Source organism: Triticum dicoccoides, chromosome 6B, assembly GCF_002162155.2.
Source record: "Triticum dicoccoides isolate Atlit2015 ecotype Zavitan chromosome 6B, WEW_v2.0, whole genome shotgun sequence".
NCBI classification, from domain to species: Eukaryota; Viridiplantae; Streptophyta; class Magnoliopsida; order Poales; family Poaceae; genus Triticum; species Triticum dicoccoides.
Genome location: NC_041391.1, coordinates 134,323,970 through 134,344,903, shown reverse-complemented (window position 1 = coordinate 134,344,903; position 20,934 = coordinate 134,323,970).

Below are 20,934 nucleotides of genomic sequence, written 5' to 3'. Positions count from 1 at the left end.
TACATATCCGAATTGCCAAGCTTTCCTTCCACGCAAAGGAGAGTCCCACCCAGACATAGGACGAAGTCTTCAATCTTGTATCTTCATAGTCCAACAGTCCGGCCAAAGTATATAGTCCGGCTGTCCGAGGACCCCCTAATCCAGGACTCCCTCATACGTATCAACTCCCCCAAGCTTAAACCTTTGCTTGTCCACAAGCAATTCAGTTGACAAACTGAAAGTGATAAAGAAAAAACTTTTAGAAACTCTACTTGCTCTTGTTGTTGCAAATATGTAAAGCCAGCATTCAAAATTTCAGCAAAGATTATGAACTAACCATATTCACAATAACACTTAGGTCTCATGTTTACTCATCTAATTGGCATAATCAATTAGAGAGCAATAATAATAAATCTCGGATGACAACACTTTCTCAAAACAATCATAATATGTTATAACAAGATGGTATCTCTCTAGCCCATTCCGAGACCGCAAAACATAAATGCAGAGCACCTTTAAAGATCAAGGACCGACTAAACATTGTAATTCATGGTAAAAGAGATCCAGTCATAGTCATACCCAATATAAACTAATAGTAATGCATGCAAATGACAGAGGTGCTCTCCAGCGGGTGCTTTTTAATAAGAGGGTGATGACTCGACATAAAAGTAAATAGATAGGCCCTTCGTAGAGGGAAGCAGGGATTTGTAGAGGTGCGAGAGCTCGATTTTGAAATAGAGATGAATAACATTTTGAGCGGTATACTTTCACTGTCAACATAACAACTATGAGATCTTGATATCTTCCATGCTACACACATTATAGGCGGTTCCCAAACAGAATGGTAAAGTTTATACTCCCCCACCACCAACAAGCATCAATCCATGGCTTGCCCGAAACAACGGGTGCCTCCAACTAGCAACAATCCTGGGGGAGTTTTTTTAATTATTTTGATTTGATTTGAGCATGGGACTGGGCATCCCGGTTACCAGCCCTTTTCTCGTGAATGAGGAGCAGAGTCCACTCCTCTTGAGAATAACTCGCCTAACATGGAAGATACAGACAGCCCTAGTTGATACAAGAGCTATTCGAGCATACAAAACAGAATTTCATTTGAGGGTTTAGAGTTTGGCACATACAAATTTACTTGGAACGACAGGTAAATACCGCATATAGGAAGGTATGGTGGACTCAAAATGGAATAACTTTGGGGTTTATGGAGTTTGGATGCACAAGCAGTATTCCCGCTTAATACAGGTGAAGGCTAGCAAAAGACTGGAAAGCGACCAACTGAGAGAGCGACAACAGTCATGAACATGCATTAAAATTAATCAACACCGAGTGCAAGCATGAGTAGGATATAATCCACCATGAACATAAATATCATGAAGGCTATGTTGATTTTGTTTCAACTACATGCGTGAACATGTGCCAAGTGGAGTCACTCAATTCATTCAAAGGAGGATACCGCCCTATCATACCACATCACAACCATTTTAATAGCATGTTGGCACACAAGGTAAACCATTATAAACTCCTAACTAATTAAGCATGGCATAAGCAACTATAATCTCTAATTGTCATTGCAAACATGTTTACTCATAATAGGCTGAATAAGGAACGATGAACTAATCATATTTACAAAAACAAGAGAGGTCGAGTTCATACCAGCTTCTCTCATCTCAGCAAGTCCATCATATATCTTCATTATTGCCTTTCACTTGCATGACCGAACGGTGTGTATAATAATAATAGTGCACGTGCATTGGACTAAGCTGGAATCTATAAGCATTCAATTCAAGGGAGAATACAAGGTAATATGGGCTCTTGGTTAAATCAACAATCATGCATATTAGAGCCACTAAACATTTTCATTATGGTCTTCTCCTCTCGACACCCAAAGAAAAGAAAAGAAATAAAACTATTTACATGGGAAAGCTCCCAACAAGTAAAAGAAGAATGAGAAATCTTTTTGGGTTTTCTTTTAATTACTACTACAAGCATGTAAGTTAAACTAACTATTTTTTTTGGTTTTTCTTAAGGTTTATCGAACACACAAGAAAAAAGCTTGAAAAAGAAAATAAACTAGCATAGATAATACAATGAAAAAGTATGAGCACCGACAACTAGAGTGAGTGTGTGAACATGAATGTAATGCCGGTGAGAAATACGTACTCCCCCAAGTTTAGGCTTTTGGCCTAAGTTGGTCTATGCCCATGGATCGTGGCTACTCTCCCCAGTGTACTGAGGAGTGTCATTGTATTGCCACTGACTGGCGATCTCCTCCGAATCCCACTGATAAGATGATGGACGATAAGGGTCAAGTGGTGGTTCCGTCTCGGGCTCTGGGGCTGATGTCTGGCCCCGGTACGCGTAAATGGCCGTCGACAAGACAAGGTAATGGCCTGCAGTTAAATCAAACAAAGAGGGCGCATGCAAGATAATAAGCTCATTGTGTTTCTTATTAAACCTCAAATTATACAGAAGCATTTTATCATCCTTGTTAACAATAAACTCATGTGCTACCATGCTCTTATAGTCTAGAAAAGTAAGGGGCAACCATTTTTCTTCTTTCTCAAAATGCCTAATAGGTATCTCAAAGTGTTTAGCAAGACGTGCAACATAGATACCTCCAAAGATGGGGCCCTTTGTACGGTCCAGGCTTAATCATTTAGCAATAATAGCACCCATACTAACAGAGTTATCGCGGAATAAAGCATGGAACAAAATAATAATATCAGGAACACTAAGGTTTCCACAGTTTCCGCGAGCAATTAAGCATCGACTAGCAAATATTGCAAAGTAGCGTAAAACAGGAAAATGTATGCTAGTAATTCTTGCATCGGAAACCTTCCTCAATTCCCCTACAGTAATAGTATCAATAAAACCATCCACATCTTTATGATGTGGTTCCTCTAAACTGTCCTCGAAGGGTATTTTGCAAACCACGCAAAAATCACGTAATGACATCTCCTACCCACATCATATAAATGGAAAACTACTGAAGGAGGTGAATTCTTAGGATAATAGTAGAAGTTTTGCACAAAAGTATTGTTGAGTAAGAGATACTATTCAATCCGGTCGTGGAGGAAGTCGCTGAGGCCCGCATTATCAGCCAATGAATAAAAGTCATCATAAATCCCGGCTGCTCTCAAGAAATCATCACAAGGCCATTCACACGGCCGTACTTCCGCCACGCGAGGAAGATTATACTTGGCCTTTTCTTTCTCCTTAGCTTGTTTATCCTTGGAGCCTTGGCTAGAAGAGCCCCTCAAAAATCTCTTAATCATTTTCTGAAAATTTCTGAAATTTTTAGTAACTCAAAATAAAAGTGAATCAAACTCAACAAGATTGATAGCAACTACTCCCACAAGTGCCTAGAGCCTATATCATGCATTAGAACTACTTGGGACCTCATAAATTTGACATGCAAACTCAAGAACAGGGTCACCTAGGCAGCAAAAAATTGCAATGAATAAAGCACTAGAACAAAAACTAATTGGACCATTGGAGGAGTTACATACCAAGGAACAATCCCCCAAAGCAGTTTTGTGAATGGAGCTTTGAGTAAGGAGATTGAAAATCGCAGCAAAGTGAGCTAGAACTCGTGCTTGAGCTGGATGGTGATTTTTTTGGGAGGAAGAAGAAGTGTGTGGGTGCAGGAATAAGTGGAGGGGGGCCACCGTGGGCCCATGAGGCAGGGGGTGCGCCCTGTAGCGGTGGGCGCGCCCTGGACCCTCGTAGCCAGGTGCCAGCTCCCCCTGTTGTGTTCTCAGTGCCAAACATTCTCAAATATTTCAGAAAAAATCATACTAAATTGGCATGGCATTTGTAGAACTTTTATTTTTGGGGTATTTTTATTGCATGGATAATTCAGAAAACAGATAGAAAAATACTATTTTCACTTTATTTAATCTAAATAACAAAAAGTAAAAGGAGAGTACAGAAGGTTGTGCCTTGTAATTTCATCCATCTCATGCTCATCAAAAGTGTCGAATTACGGGTTCCGGCAGACCCTTAAGGTTCGAACTCTGGGGTGCGCGCGGAGATCACACCTCCTACCTACTTTCATCTCGTCGCCTCGCAAGGGATCTAAACTACACGAAGAACAACACAAGGGACACAAGGTTTATACTAGTTCGAGCCACCATTGTTGTGTAATACCCTACTCTAGTTTGTGGCGTGGTGGATTGCCTCAGGGGCTGATGATGAACAATACAAAGGAAGAACTGCCTCGCGAGGGGAGGAGTTCTTGTGGAGGTGATGCCTCTTGGGAAGGATTGAATCCCAGGTCAGATCTCTGCATCCCCGGGTCAGATCTCTGCCTCCCCCCTATGCTATGGTGGCTAGTACTATTTATAGAGCGAGGCCCTGGTCCTCTTCCCAAATATTGAGTGGGAAGGGCGCCAACAGTTGGCCATTTTGAAGGGGAACATCTAGTACACTTATCCTGACTAAAGTTGGTCCGCGCCTGCCAAAGGCTCTGATGATGACGCCGGCTTGGGCTCCACGATGACCTCCATCCTGCCGTTCTGCTGGTCTTAGTCTTGTTGCACCGAAATGATTGCCTTTGCTTGATACCCTTGCCTGCGCTTGCCCCCTTTGCACCAAAGAGGAAACAAGGACTCTGCACAGGCTGGCGCCTGACTGGCTTCGGTCGTCATGGCTTGCGTCACGGGCACCTCGTGAGGTATCCTGCCTTGATCTCTCCGCCTCCTCATGAGCCAGCGTGACGAGGCTGTACCTGAGGAAACTTCCTGTCGTACACCCCACGAGGCTTGGCCCCTCGCGAGAGTCTTGAGCTGGTGTTGACGAAGAAGGGCCGTACTGGGCCACTCCTTGAGCGACGCCGCAGGCCGCAGGCAGGCAAGTCTGGGTACCCTCGTTCCCAGAACACAGACAGTAGCCCCCGGGCCCAAGGCGTGCCCGGACTTGGCTTAGCAAAGAAGCAAAGGGGCAAGTGCGAAGCGCCGCGGGCCCCAACAGCCTGTGGCCTTGGGTGCCGCGTGGCGGTTGATTGGACATGGGCGTCCCTGCTTCCCCACGATGCCTCGGCAACCGCATGACTTGACAAGTTCCGGCATGCAAAACGAGTCATGATTACCTGTGATCGTGGAGGCCGACGGTTGGCCTCCCCTGGCTATATGTACGGAACGGCGCGAGCCCTGCCAGTCCATCTTTTCCTGCTACTCTCCTTCTTCTTCCTCGCCCTTTCTCCACCTTACGCCAATTCAATCCGTTGGTTTTCTGCCGAAGAGAAGGGGAAGGCCCCCGAGAGGGTCCTGTCCCGCTTCCGCCAAAGAAGCGGCTCGTCTCCTGCCGCGGAGAAGGGGGTGCTTGGTAGGAGGTGTCGAGGCCATGGTTCGAGCGGCCGCTGCCGGGATTCCCATTTCCCTTGTATGCCCGAATCGAGGGCCCTGAATACGCAGACGTCGAGCGGCACCGCCAGAGGCGCCGTCACCGCTGGCGGATTACGGCGGTGCACGTCGTTCCTCCCGGAGTTCACGCCGAGGGCTCCTCTCGCGAGCTTGTGCTTCATGCCGCCATGCCTCCTCGATCTTGGATTCGCCTTCCTCCCTCCTTTGCCTTCGAGATTCCGCCAAGGGGGCCTCTCAAGCTCTGGCTGCAGCACGCCGACTGCAGTACTCCTGCGACTGAAGCGGATGTCAAGGTCGTCGCTCCAGGCAAGGTCTTCATGACCCGGGGCTGGGGCGAGATCGCCCGGATCTGCCGATCGGAGGGGGCCCTCGTGATCCACCTGGATTATGATGGCGCCTCCCTGATGCTCTTCAAGGTCCTCGACGAAGATGGACGCCGGCTGGAGTGCTGCCCCAGAGGCAGCGGCCGAAGTTCTGGAGCAGCGAGGACCAGGCCTGCCGCCCGCCCCTCCAACAACTCCCCAGATGGCAGCGGGCGCACCGGAGGGTCCAGTGGCTCTTCCGGACTCTTCCTAACTCCGGCGACGAGCGACGACAGCTACGAGCCTCCGATCTCGCGCCGCGCCTGGAGCAGGACCGGCGTGCCTGGCGGTCGACGCGGCTGATCTGAATGAGGTTGGTGCCGGCCTTGCGCGGCCCACTATTGATGATGGCGTCTGCCGTCATGGTCCCTGTAGTTAGGACTCCTTAGGATTCGCATCTTATGTCCCTGCGAGGAGCCAAGAATATAGCCTGTGGGGGCTTGTAAGGTGCCTGTAGTTTCTTTTGTTAATATGATCCTTATTGTGAAGCAGTGTGAGATGCTCGTCCCATCTTAGCTTAGTTCTTCCTTTCGAACCTCGCGAAGACTTGGTGCTCTGCGCCGACAGGTCCCAGTCCCAAGGCAAGCTTCAGTCGTCGCTGGTATGCCAGGTCGTGATGCCGTGGTCAAGGCCAGGAGGTGAGCGGCCCGAGGTCCAGTAAGAGCCCCTGAGTCGCGATGCTCAGGAGGTCCCCTTTAGTGTTCAAGTGGCCATCGTTCGGTGAGAAAGGAGCGCAACGTTGCCAACACGAAACTGCATTAGGTGCGAGGTCGGTGCTGCGATAGCTAGTATCTCCGGAGGATGACTTATCTTGGGAGTCTGAAGCCTTTCCTTGGCGTGGCACCAGGCCCGCACGTCGGCAGCTGAGGAGTTGGCTGTCGAGGTCCTCGCGAGCCTCCTCCCTCTCGCCTTCACTCCCCTTCGTGCTCTATGTCCTCAGGTCCCGGCCCTCGAGCGAGCTTAGCTGTTGCTGGTATGCCAGGTCGCGATGCAGTGGACAAGGCCAGGAGGTGAGGGCTGGAGAGCCAGTAAGAGTCCATGAGTCGCGATGCTCAGGTACCCCCCCTTTAACATGCAAGTGGTTCGCGCGAACAAGAGGGAAGGGGACGCTGCGAAGGCCTTGCCCGACGCTGCTCCTTGAAGAGATCCTGCGAGCTCATCACAAGGAACACAAGGGTTTGCCGTTACAATTGCCAGCCAGCTACTGGTTGCTCTTGAGGGGTGACGTGGGCACTGAGGGCCTGGTGAGGTGGCGCCTTGCGGGGTTGCTGCGGCTAGAGCTCAGCCACTCAGGTTTGTCAATGCTGCAGGGACGGACCCATGCACAAGCATCGTGCCGTTAGGGAGCAGCTCCATAAGTTGGTGTCAATCGAGCGAGCGATTAAGTCGAGCACGTTAAGCATGAAGGAGCAAATCCATTTAGATAGATGCAGAAAAAGGCAAACACCGCTGGGTCGGGCCCGAGCGACTTGGGGATAATGCAGCCCGAGGGGCGCCCCCAACAAAGTAAGCTAAAAACATGAACAAAAGGGGAACATGCCGCAGGGACGGACCCACGCGGCCTGGGAATGATGCAGCCCTGGGGGCGCTCCCAGCTGAAAATGAAACTCAAAGGATGTCACCTGATGATATTGGATATGAAGGGATGCTGAAGTAGCGGACGACGTGCGCTGAGGAAGTCGATCTTCACGAGCCCCCAGGCCCAGGAGCCTTGGGAGGCTCCGGAGGCGCTGGCGGCTCCTCGAGGACCATCTCCATCTCCGCCAGGACTGCGGAACGCCTGACCTCTTGAGCCTCCAGAATGCTCCTCATGAGGCACTGACGCGCGGTAGCCGCGTTCGGCAGGCCGAAAGGCATGCGAACATTGCTGTGGAGTGGACCTTCGCAGCATCCCACGTGTGAGGGCCAGAAGCGCTCCTGAGAGGTGACTCGGTTGAGTCCTGGTACGTCGATGCAGATGCGCACCCCACCATCCTCGCCTGGATGGGGAGCTACGGCGGGTAAGCGGCGGCTGCCACTCATGACTCTTGACTCATGCAACTCCTAAGTGATCTCATTGATGAACTCCTGAGGGTTTGGCCCTCCTTGCCTTGCTCCTTCCTGAGGGAAATATGCTTTGAAACACGCCTCCAAGTGGTGCCCGAGTGAAAGTGCGTTATATCGACTAGAGGGGGGGGGGTGAATAGGCAATTTTTATGAATTCTTCATTGAGGAATTTGCCGGTGAGGAAATTCCTTAGAGAAGAACTACTAGCAGCAGAATAAGTACTCAGAAGTAAGCATAACAGGATACAGACATAGTCATCATGATGAAATGAAGACGAGCACATAGTACAGGAAGCGTAAACACAGGATAACACGAGATGAAGACAAACAGACTGAAGAAATTGAACTGATGAAATTGAGAAAGTCTTCAGTCAAAGTCTTCAAACGCAGATATGAACAAACACTCAACACAGTAATGAGGAAATGAAAGAGTTGAGGAAATAGAACTGGTAAGGTTGGTGAAGAGAATGATTTGGTAGACCAGTTCCAACTGCTGTCTCAGTTGTACGTCTGGTTGGAGCGGGTGAGTATTTAAACTCGAGGACACACAGACCCAGACACCCAGTCGCTGAGCACGCAGCTCAGGATACCAAGCCCTCACCATATTCTCCTTGAACTAAGGTCACACAGACCTCGTCCAATCACTCGTGGTAAGTCTTCGGGCGACTTCCAAACCTTCACAGACTCGGTCACTCGGCGATCCACAATTCCTCTTGGATGCTCTTGACCATGACGCCTAACCGTCTGGAAGAAGCACAGTCTTCAAAGCTAACAAGCGTCGGATCCACGCAGGATCAATCTCTTCAGTGATGCTCAATCACTTTGGGTTTGTAGGTGTTTGGGTTTGGGGTTTTTCCTCACTCGATGATTTTCGCTCAAAGTCCTCGGAGGATGGGTTGCTCTCAAATGACAAGTGTCAGTTTCTCTCGGAGCAGCCAACCAGCTAGTGGTTGTAGGGGGCGGCTATTTATAGCCTAGGGAGCAGCCCGACATGATAAGACATAAATGCCCTTGTCTGATATGACTGTTAGGTGGATAAGATATTTTGGGACAGCTGGCGCATAGCACAACAACGGTCGGAAATTTGACTATCAAATTCCTCAGGGCTATCATGTTCCTCACTGTGTAGGCAATCCGCACTGGTGAATTCCTAACTCCTCAATCAGAACAAATTCCTCAGTGACCAGAAGAACTTCGTCTCTGTCACTGAAGAAATTTACTGAACTGTATGAGATTTCCAAAGGCTTCACTCGAAGGGTTTTGTAGGTGTAGGATTTTGAGTTGAGCATCACATGGAAATTTTTCCTTAGTATTTCCTTGACCCCCTTTAACAGTACGATGTTTCCTATGACTCAAGAAAGAGAAAAACAAAACTATGAAAAGGAAAGTCTTCAAGCTTCATATTCCTCGCATGAATATCAAGTCTTCACGGATACACCAAATTCTTCACTTTCAAAGTCTTCATGAAAGTCTTCAGAAATACCAAATCTTCAGTCGAAGATATTCATTTTTAGGGGTCGACTTTCTCTATAAATATCGAACTCCTCTTAGACTTATAGACCTGTGTATACTCACAAATGCATTAGTCCCTTAACCTATAAGTCTTCAATACATCAAAATCACTAAGGGGCACTAGATGCACTTACAATCTCCCCCTTTTTGGTGATTGATGACAATATAGGTTAAGTTTTCCACGTGGATAAACATATGAAGTGTAAGTACTGACATTGAGGAATTTGATTGCAAGATATAGAAGAACTCCCCCTAAATATGTGCATAGTGAGGAATTTGCTTTTGAAGCAATGCACACTTGAAGAGTTGAATCATGGAGATCTCCCCCTATATCTTGTAATTCATACACGCATTTGACATATAATATGAAGAATTTGAAATGCCTGATGAAATATGGTGCCTGATGAAATTCAGCATGCGTGCAATAATATTACTAAGGAACAAGCATGCAGAATAACGCATCAAGAGTATCAAGATCACAGTGCATCAAAAGTATTAGAGCACCATCGGGTTTAAGTTTACAACTCGATCCAATAAAAGTTTCAAAAGAACGAGAGTTGTAACTTAGCAAAACGCCCATATAATAGACCCGCTTGAAGACTAACTCAAATTTCTCCCCCTTTGTCATCGAATGACCAAAAGGTTCGAAACTGAGGACTAACACCCCTGAAGAATATCAAGTTGATGGAGGAGCGCCAGCGTTGTTGGAGTCGGTTGTCGTAGTAGGGTCTGCCGTAGTGTCGTCTAAGTCTTCATTTTCATCAGTCTTGCACGATGAAGAATAGGAGCTGGCTACCAAGGAAGGAACTTTGACCTTCTTGAATTTCTTCAGTGGAGGTGAAGACCAGTCAAATTCTTCGTCGAGACCCATATTCTTCAGATCTGCAGCGCTGTAGACATGTGATAGAACAACCCAGGTATGGTTGAATGTTTCATGGAGGTAGTAGTGGTTTTTCATCACTGCATTGTGTGTTGAGGTCATGTTGTGAAGAATTGAACCAAACTGACGCTTGAACCATTTATGATTACGATCAACCTTCTGATGAAGACTGAGGAGTAAGTCATGATCAATCATCACCCTGGGAGCTGTGGCTTGAGGATTTTGCTTGGCGGCAGAGTCATGTGTGGCAGAGTCATCATTGGTGGAGTAGGATGCAGCCTTGCGAAATTGACCATCCAATGGACGAATGCCTTCATCTATCACAACAGTTGCCTTGCCTTTGTCATCAGCTGAGGAATATGTCTGTTTGAGGACTTCAATCGGAGGCAAGTACCTGCCATGGTTCAAAGTGTCAGCTTTGTAATTTAGTGAAGCCCTTGTCCTAATGAATCTCATAATCCATGGTGCATAAGGCTTCAGCTCAAATGGTCACATAGCAATATTCGCCAGAGTCCTCATGAAGAAATCATGGAAGTTGACGGGAACGCCATGAATGATATTGAAAAGCATATTCTTCATGATGCCAACGACCTCTTCATCATTTGAGTCGTGGCCTTTGATAGGACTCATTGTCTTCGTCAGAATGCGATAGACAGTCCGAGGCACATATAGTAATTCCTTGACGAGGAATTTGGTTCGAGGAGCCTGCCCTGGCTTCAAAGGCTTCATCAGCACTTGCATGAAATGATTTGAAAGCCCAGGTTCACTGTAGACGCAACGAGCACCGTCAAGGGGAGGACTGAGTGGGAGGGCACGAAGCAATTCAGTTGCTGGTGCCTTGTAGTGAGTATTTTCAGACATCCAGTCCAGCACCCATGAATTCACATCTTCAGAGTTTCCTGTGATGTGCAGCATTGCATAGAATTGAAGAATGAGTTCTTCATTCCAATCACAGATGTCAGTGCAGAAGTTTAGCAATCCAACATCGTGCAGGACACTAAGGACTAGCTCGAAGCACGGCAGAGACTCCATGTCCACATGAGGAATATGTTCATGATCGAAGACTTTGTCTTTGTTGAACAGTACTAAGGAATAGAAATTTGCTTGACTAGCAGTCCAGAAACGCCTCTTCCTTATGAGAGCAGAGTCATAGGGGTTATAGTCAGTGAAGAACACATGCTCGCTGAAGAAATATTCAGCCTTGAACTTTTGCTTCTTTGACAATGGATCCGTTGGCTTGGGCACTGGTGTGTCAGTGAGTTGCATCACAACCTCAGGAATCGCAATCTCAGGTTCTTCAGGCTGAGGAATTTCTGGTTCCTCTTTAGTAGCAGTCTGCGTGTTCAAAGGTTCAACAACAGCAGCTTCTTCAGCACTAGCGGCTGGAATGTCTTCAGGCACAGACGAGGTGGGATGAGTTTCTTCAGAGCCCATTTGAACTGTTGGTGCAGGGGACTGAGGTATTTGTTGTAGTGGGGTGAAGAATGGAGAATTGGGGTGTTGACTTTCCCAAAAGTCATCATTCATCACGGGCGTTGTGCAGCCAATGTCCACGTCTTCATCTTCAATTTCTTCAACGCCAGCCTCTTCAGGTGTGAATTGAGGCATTGGCGAGGAAGCAACAGGCATTGAAGGGATCATATCCACTTCAATTTCTTCATCAACCTGCTCTGACGAAGCAGCAGATTGAGGTTCTTCAGCAGATCCACTTGGGATCACATATTCCTCATAAAAAGGAACAAGGTCCTTTGATGGCATGTTGGAAATCGAAACAACATCAATTGGATTTTCAATAGAGCTTGTCAGAGGCTTCATCTTCTTTGGAGCTGAAGATTCTGAAGCACTGGATGCTTTTCTTTTCTTCACTGCAGCTTGCTCTGCAGCCTTGGTCTTCTTCACATCGAATGCACATGGAAGAATTGGAGTTGGGGTAGGCGCAGATGGAGCTGAGGAATCTGGTTGAATTTCCTCAGGCGCAACTGATGCAGTTGCCCTGATTTCTTCAGTTTCTTCAGGCGCACCACTAGTGGATGCCCTGGCAATTTCTTCAGCGGCTGGAATGGAGTCATCAGCCCTGGAATTAGCATTTTGTTCAGCAGCCTGAATGTCATCAGCGGTGCTGGCGTGTTCTTCGGTTGGCTGAGCAGACGCTTCAGGTTGAGGAGTTTCTTGTTGCAATGGGGCTGCAACATTTGTGAATTTTCCAGTCAGTTTCACAAACCTGACTTTGGCTCCTTGCCAATCAGCATAGTAGGCATTGAAATCATCGCTAAGGCCTTTGATTTCAGACTGGATCTGAAGGAGTTCATCAGTTGTCATTTTGACAATGTTTTTCTTCAGGAACTTCTCCTTTCAGAACTGAGCCTTCTTGATCTGTCTTGCCTTCTCAAATTCCCATTTCTCTTCAGAGATGAAATGGGTCAGCATGTGACTTTGACCAGGAGTTAAATGAAAATCAGGCATAGGGGTGTCTGGATCCTTGTGCCAGAGATCAATGTACTCGAGAATCGCCCTAGGATCCAAAAGCAGTGGCACAGGTGTGCCTTTCGCTCTAGCGGCCCTTTCCTGTCTATCTTTGATGATTTCTGCAAGTTCATCATCATCACCTTCATTGTCAGATGGCACTTGGAAAGCAACTTGTTTCTTCTTCGGACTGGGCCGAGGACCTCGACCAGCCGTTGCCTTAGTCTTCAGCAGAGTGGGGCCTGATGAAGATTTTGGTGTAGCTGAGGAACTTGCTGAGGCACCAGAGGCAATAGAGATGCCTGTTGTCCTTTGGCACGTGGCCAGATGTACAGGTGTTGAGGACTTTGCCGGAGCAGCTGAGGACTTTGGAGGAGGAGCAGAGGACTTTGGAGGAGCAGGAGCAGTAGTTGGAACTGGCCGTGAGGGCTTTGAAGATTCTGGCCGTGAGGGCTTTGAAGATTCTGGCCGTGAGAGCATTGCTGAGGAACTTGGCCGTGAGGGCATAGTTGGTGAAGCACTTGGCTTGTGAGCGGGCTTCTTTGCCATTGATTTTCTTGGGTTGACAGAGGCCTCAGTGGCAGTAGCAGCAGCAGAGTCTTCATTGAATTTCCTCACTGCTTCTTTGGCTTGTCTCGCCAACTTAGCTTGGCGCTTGGCCCATTCTTCAGGAAAGTCCTCACCACGCTTGATGCTGGTGGGGTCAGCCTCTTGGCCAGGTGCCAATGGAGCTCTTGGGCATGGAGGATTAAGTGCGAATTTCTTCATATACTTTGGAGTCACATATCTGTACTCCCTCCATTCTCTTGCCCATAACCGTTCAATCTTCTATATGCGCACCTTGCGCTGATTTTAGTTTCTTTTCCGTACTTAGCCTCATCAGGTGTGCAATAATCAGCATAGATGGCCTCAGGTATTTCAAAAGCAGTCATGACCTCAGGCTTCTTTCCTCCTTTATGCGGCTTCTTACCATCAGCCATATTCTTCAGATGAGGAATTTGAACAATCGAATTTTCTGAAGAAGTGTGCAACTTTTCTTCGAGGAACGCTGCAAATGAGTTAAGTTGATGAGAACCTAGTGATTCCGCAGCGGACATGAGTGCCTGTGAACAGAGTATAGTTGCGAGGAATTTGGAGAGGTCATATGCGTTCTCAGAAGGTTTTTCAAAAAGAACAAGTTTGAGGAATTTGACCAGACAAGCCTTGAAGAATTTCACTAAGCGTTCTTTGTCTTAGGTTCCAGAGTTGTATAGATCGAGGATCCACACAATTGAGGAATCTTGAAGAAAAATGATTCTTAGAGAAACGAATCAAGAACAAATGACTGGTGAGGTGTTTTGTGTGTGAGGATTTGAAGGATAAAACACCTTTGAAAATTTTGTTGTGAAATTTAGAATCAAAAGGGGTAGGAAAAGTAACTTTTAATTACCCTTGATGAAGAACACGACAAACTGTGACGAAAAACAGTGAAGTTCGTCGGTGTAGAACTTCCACGCCCTAACTTGGTGGAGGAAGACAGCTACGGCGGCGACAGAGTGAAGATTTCTGCGGTCGGCGCGAGTACGACAACGACGAGGTCGAGGCAGTGAAGCTCTTCCTCACCGGAGACGATGGAGTAGCGGCGGCGCTAGGGTTTGAGAAGCTCGAGTGAGAAGGAGAGCGGTCGAGCGGAGTAAAGGAAGTGAGGAAGGGGAGAGGGGGTATTTATAGTGGTAGTGAAAAACTGTTTGCCCGAAGATTTAGGACGAACATGCCCCTGAGCCTTCTCCTTCGCTTGACATGTGTCACCCACGTACAGAGAAGTGGATATCGTGTTAGATCGTGGGTGAATAGATAAGTCTATCATGGGATCCGGAATGGATTGAGCGGTAAAACTAAAAACTTGGATAAGATTAGTTTTAAAGTTCCGTTCGCAAATTCTTCAGCTGTCAAATACATAGTGAAGATTTTGAACGAGTTTCAAATAGAACGCACATGAAGAATTTGTGAATAGTTTGGGTTGAGTATAGCATAGAGGGGGAAGGGTCCGATCACATTCACTTAGTAGAAGAAGCAACTTGAAGAATTAGCCATAAGTGAATGTTGTAGAGGACATAAACTCATATATATATAGCCAATGAAGAAAAACGACGAAAACAGTGAAGATTTTGCAAAGTTGAAGAATTTGAAAAACTGAAGAATTTCAAAAACTGAGGAATTTCAAAAATGAAGATTTCCAACTTTGGTGGTGGCGTGACCCACCGTATAAGAATGATGATTTCAGACACCGTGTACAATTGTCGTAGGGTTCTGAGAATCAAATTCTTCATTAATTTCTTCACACTTAGAGTGTTATTCTTCATTGATTGAAGAAAAACGTTTCTTCATGTGTTGCACATCTAAGTCATCAATTTTGCATAAGTGTCAGGATGTGTGTCCTTTTCAAAGAACATTCGAAGATTCTAGGATATTTAGCTCACACCACAACTTGCTAAATCTCTTCTCATCCAAGGGCTTTGTGAAGATATCGGCTAGTTGTTCTTCAGTCTTCACGTGCTCGATGGAGATGTCGCCCTTCAACACATGATCACGAAGAAAATGATGAAGAATCTGAATGTGCTTTGTCTTTGAGTGCTGAACTGGGTTGTGAGCAATCTTGATGGCACTCTCATTGTCACAGAGGAGAGGCACATTCTTCACATTGACGCCATAGTCCTTGAGGGTTTGCTTCATCCATAGCAATTGAGCACAACAAGAACCAGCAACAATGTATTCAGCTTCAGCAGTAGACAGTGATACACAGTTATGTTTCTTCGAGGACCAACAGACCAAAGATCGTCCGAGGAAATGACAAGTACCAGATGTTGACTTGCGGTCCACACGATCACCAGCATAGTTAGAGTTAGAATATCCAATGAGATCAAAAGTTGAGCCCTTGGGGTACCATAATCCTAGTGTTGGAGTGTGAGCTAGATATCGAAGAATATGCTTCACAGCCTTATGGTGTGATTCCTTTGGTGTAGCTTGAAATCGGGCACACATGCAAACACTAAGCATTATATCTGGCCTAGATGCACATAAGTACAATAAAGAGCCAATCATGGAGCGGTATACCTTGTGATCAAAGTCAATACCATTTTCATCAGCGCATAGATGGCCATTTGTGGGCATAGGAATTTTGACGCCTTTGCAATCTTGCATGCCGAATTTACTCAGAACATCCTTGAGGTATTTCTCCTGAGATATGAATATGCCATTGTGCTGTTGACAAATTTGAAGAGCTAAGAAGAATTTCAACTCTCCCAGCATAGACATTTGATATTCTTCACTCATCATATAGGCAAATTCATCACTATAACGTTTGTTAGTACAGCCAAAGATAATATCATCAACGTATATTTGGCACACAAACAGTTCACCATCATAAGATTTAGTAAAGAGAGTAGGGTCAAGTGAACCGGGTGTGAAGCCATTCTTCAGGAAGAATTCCTTCAAAGTATCATACCATGCCCGAGGGGTCTGCTTGAGGCCATAGAGGGCCTTGTTGAGTCTGAAGACTTTCTCAGGATTCTTTGGATCCTCAAAACCTGGGGGTTGAGCAACATATACTTCTTCCTCAAGCTTACCATTGAGGAATGCACTTTTCACATCCATTTGATATAAATTGATATTATGATGGTTAGCGTAAGCAAGTAATATGCGAATAGCCTCAAGTCTAGCAATAGGTGCAAAAGTTTCATCAAAATCAATTCCTTCAACCTGTGTGTAGCCTTGAGATACAAGTCGTGCTTTATTCCTCACCACAAGGCCATTTTCATCTTGCTTGTTGCGATAGATCCACTTTGTGCCAATGATATTATGCTTGCGAGGATCTGGACGTTTGACCAGTTCCCAGACATTGTTGAGCTCGAACTAATGTAATTCTTCTTGCATGGCCTGAATCCATTCAGGCTCCAGAAATGCTTCATCTACCTTAGTGGGCTCTGTAATACAGACAAAAGCATAGTGCCCACAAAAGTTAGATAAATGTGAAGCTTTTGAGCATGTGAGAGGACCTGGCGCTCGAATGTCATCGATGATCTTTTCCACTTGCACTTCTTTTGCAATGCGAGGATGAGCTGGTTGTCATTGAGTAATTTGATCAGCATTTTCTTCCGCACCATTTTCTTCAGCATTTTCATCAGGTGCACCAGCTCGATTTTCTTCATGTTCTGGAATGAATTCTTCAACAGATTCTTCGATAGGAATAACATCCTCAGTAGCCTTGAACTTGATAGAATCCTCAGGTGGTGGTTCATCTATTACAGAAGGTAGGTGCTCTCTTTGCGAGCCATTAGTTTCATCGAACCACACATCTACAGTTTCAACAACCTTGTGAAGAACGTTGTTGAAGACTCTGTAGGTGTGCAAGTCCTTTCTGTAACCAAGCATAAAACCTTCCTGTGCTTTCGGTGCAAATTTAGCATTGTGATGAGGATCTCTAATCCAACATTTAGCACCGAAGATTTTGAAATAACTCACATTGGGTTTCTTGCCAGTGAGGAGTTCATAGGCAGTCTTCTTGAAGAATTTGTGAAGATATACCAGATTTATGATGTGGCAGGCAGTATCAATTGCATCAATCCAAAAACGACGAGGCGTTTTGTATTCATCAAGCATAGTGCGAGCCATTTCAGCGAGAGTTCTGTTCCTGCGCTCCATGACGCCATTCTGTTGAGGAGTATAAGGAGAAGAGAACTCATGAGTAATACCAAGTTCATCAAGATAGCCATCAAGACCGGAATTCTTGAACTCGGTCCCATTGTCAGTTCTGATGTGCTTGATCTTCACACCAAAGTTGGTTGAAGCCCTCGAGGAAAATCGTTTGAAGATTTCCTGCACTTCATGTTTGTAAGTGACAGTGTGTACCCATGTGTAACGAGAATAGTCATCAACAATAACAAAGCCATGTAGAGATGCATCATTTGAAACAGCAGAATAATGATTAGGACCAAAGAGATCCATGTGAAGCAATTCAAATGGATGAGTAGTGGTCATGATAGTCTTCGCTGGATGCTTGGCCTTTGTCATCTTTCCAGCTTCACAAGCTCTGCATAAGTGAGCCTTGAGGAATTTGACATTCTCAATGCCAATGACATGCTTCTTCTTCGCAAGCGTGTTCAGATTCCTCATGCCAGCATGACCAAGTCATCGATGCCATAGCCAGCCTTCTGAAGCTTTTGCAAGTAAACACACACCTGGTTGTGGTCCTGTAGAGAAATCAACAATATACAGATCTCCTCTCCTAAAGCCTTCGAAGACTTTGGAATGGTCAGCTTCCATGATCACAACACAACGATACTTGCTAAAGACAACAACCATATCAAGATCACAAAGCATTGAGACAGACATGAGGTTGTATCCTAAGGACTCGACAAGCATGACTTTGTCCATGTGTTGATCCTTTGAGATTACAACCTTACCTAGACCCAATACCTGACGTTTGCCTTTGTCAGCAAAGATGATATGCTTCAGATGTGATGGTGATAACGGAGCATCCATCAATAGATTCTTGTCATCAGTCATGTGATTTGTACATCCACTATCTAGAACCCACTCGTTGGCTTTCGGCTGATCATCCTGCAGATGAATTAGTGCAACTTACGATCTCATATACTTCATCAGTGAAGAATATGATATCAAGTTCATCAGATGAATTTCATCAAGCAGTAAAACAGATATTTCAGTATGAGGACGTGTGAAATGAAAGTTCATTTCATCATGATTCGCCTGCGTCCTTTCAGGCATTCTTGTCAGGCCTCCAGCAAATTCTTCAGACGTTTAAAGCATGTCTGGAGACCTGACCCTACAAAAGAAATTAGTTCCTTTTCTTTACCACCCACATCTGAAGGGGTGGCAAAGAGTTCGTCACTCTGCGAGCACCATATGAGAATGGTGGCATAGAGGCCAATCCATTTCGTTTCACATAAGAGGGGTTAGGGTAAGCATATGAATAAGTAGAGAAATTCTTCGAGGACTTATGTACATAATGATTTGAAGAATAATGCGCATATTCATAGCCCTTAGCTCTACCCTGCGAAACAGAAGGGTTAGCACGATGATGATCATATGAGGACTTTGATTCATTTGAGGAATTTGATCCATGTGAAGAATTAGGTCCATATGAAGAATTGGATCTAGGGTTCCTGTTCTTCACAGGTGGTGTCATGAGGACATTCACCTGAAGACTTTCAATATAACTTTTGGGAACCCAGATTTTCTTCATAGGAGAACCGTTCCTGCAGTTAGTGCCAACATATCTAGCAAATACTTCACCATTCTGATTTTTGAACAGTTTATAGTTAGAGTCAAATGACTCATCAGAAGAATGAGAAGATTCATATGTAAAGCTAGATAAGTTAGATGGATCAACTGGAGGTCCCTCTGCAGCAACCCAAGAGGTTTTGGGGTACTGCTCAGGCTTCCAATATGTTCCATCAGCATCGAGTTTCCTCTCAAAGGCAATACCCTCTTTCCTAGGGTTTCTGTTGAGGATCTGCTTTTTGAGCACATCACAAAGAATCTGATGCCCTTTGAGGCTTTTGTACATGCCTGTCGTGTACAATTCCTTCAGCCATGCATCGTCAGTGATACTAGTAATGTCCTCAGATGAGGAATTAGTGATAGCAGAGGCAGGTGAAGAATTTGTAACAGTTGAAGCATTTGATCATTCAGGTGAAGAATTAGCAGATTCACGTTCAATGCACTTTAAGCATGGAGGAACAAATTCTTCCTGAGAAGCGCTGATTTGTTGAGCAAGTAATGAATCGCGCTCCTTCTGAAGATCTTCATAACTCACTCTTAGCTTCTCAAGATCTTGCTTTCTTTGAAGAAATTCATAGGAAAGCTTCTCGTGATCAGATAAGAGAGATTTATGATGACTTTGAAGGTTGTCAAACTTAGACTGAAGTTTCTGAAGATTTTTAGTTAAGTCTTTAGTGCGGTCCATTTCATCACCCAACATATCATCACTTTTGTCTAGCATGTTTTGAAGTTTTTCAATAGCCTTTTGTTGTTTCACAGCAATCTTAGCAAGTTTAGAGTAACTAGGCTTAAGATTTTCATCAGATTCATCCTCACTAGATTCAGAGGAGGGGTATTTTGTTACCTTGGCACCCTTTGCCATGAAGCAATAGGTGGGAGCGTAGTCATCATTGTCTTCGTCAGCCTTGTTGGTGCAGTAAATTTCTTCAGAGTTGAAGATAGACTTGCTGACGAAAGCAGTAGCGAGAGCCAGACTCGCCACACCAGACTCGGACTCCTCAGAAGCCTCCTCTTCCTCATGTTCCTCAGATTCAGCTTCAGAGTCCATTTCCTTGCCAATGAATGCTCGAGCCTTCTTGGAGCTGCTCTTCTTGTGAGATGAAGACTTCGAGGATTTTGATGATGAAGATTTTGAAGATTTCTTCTTCTTCTTAGCGTCATCAGAACTGTAATCCTTGTATTTCTTCTTCTTTAATTCCTTTTCCCATTGAGGACAATCTTGAATATAGTGACCATGTTTTTTGCACTTCTTGAGGATTTTCCAAAGCGACCACGTCTTGACAACTTCTGGAACTTCTTCACGAGCAGTGCTAGCTCTTGGCTCAATTCTTCAGGATCACCGAGGCTACTACCAGAGTCTTCACATTCAGATTCAGACACAGCCTTGGCCTTCAGGGCACGTGTTTTGCCATAGCTTGAACCATAGAGATCTCTCTTTTCAGCAAGCTGGAACTCATGAGTATTTAGCCTCTCGAGGATATCAGCGGGATCTAGTGACTTGTAATCAGCTCCCTCTTGAATCATCAGTGCCAGAGTATCAAATGAGGAATCTAGCGATCTTAGCAATTTCTTCACCACCTCATGGTCGGTGATGTCAGTGGAGCCAAGCGCTTGAAGCTCATTTGAGATGTCAGTGAGGCGATCGAAGGTTTGCTGAACATTTTCATTGTCGAGTCTTTTGAAGCGGTTGAAGAGATTGCGAAGAACGTCAACACGAGAGTCACATTTAGTTGAGACTCCTTCGTTTACTTTGGAGAGCCTATCCCAGATAAGCTTAGCAGTTTCCAAAGCACTCACTCTTCCATACTGTCCTTTGCTCAGATGGCTACATATGATATTCTTCGCTTGAGAATCGAGTTGCTTGAATCTCTTCACATCAGCAGCATTCAGAGAAGGTGTGACTGAGGGAACACCATTTTCCACAACATACTAGATATCACTATCAATTGCTTCAAGATGCATTTGCATCTTATTCTTCCAGTAGGGGTAGTCCGTGCCATCGAAGGTAGGACACCCAGCGGAGACCTTGATCA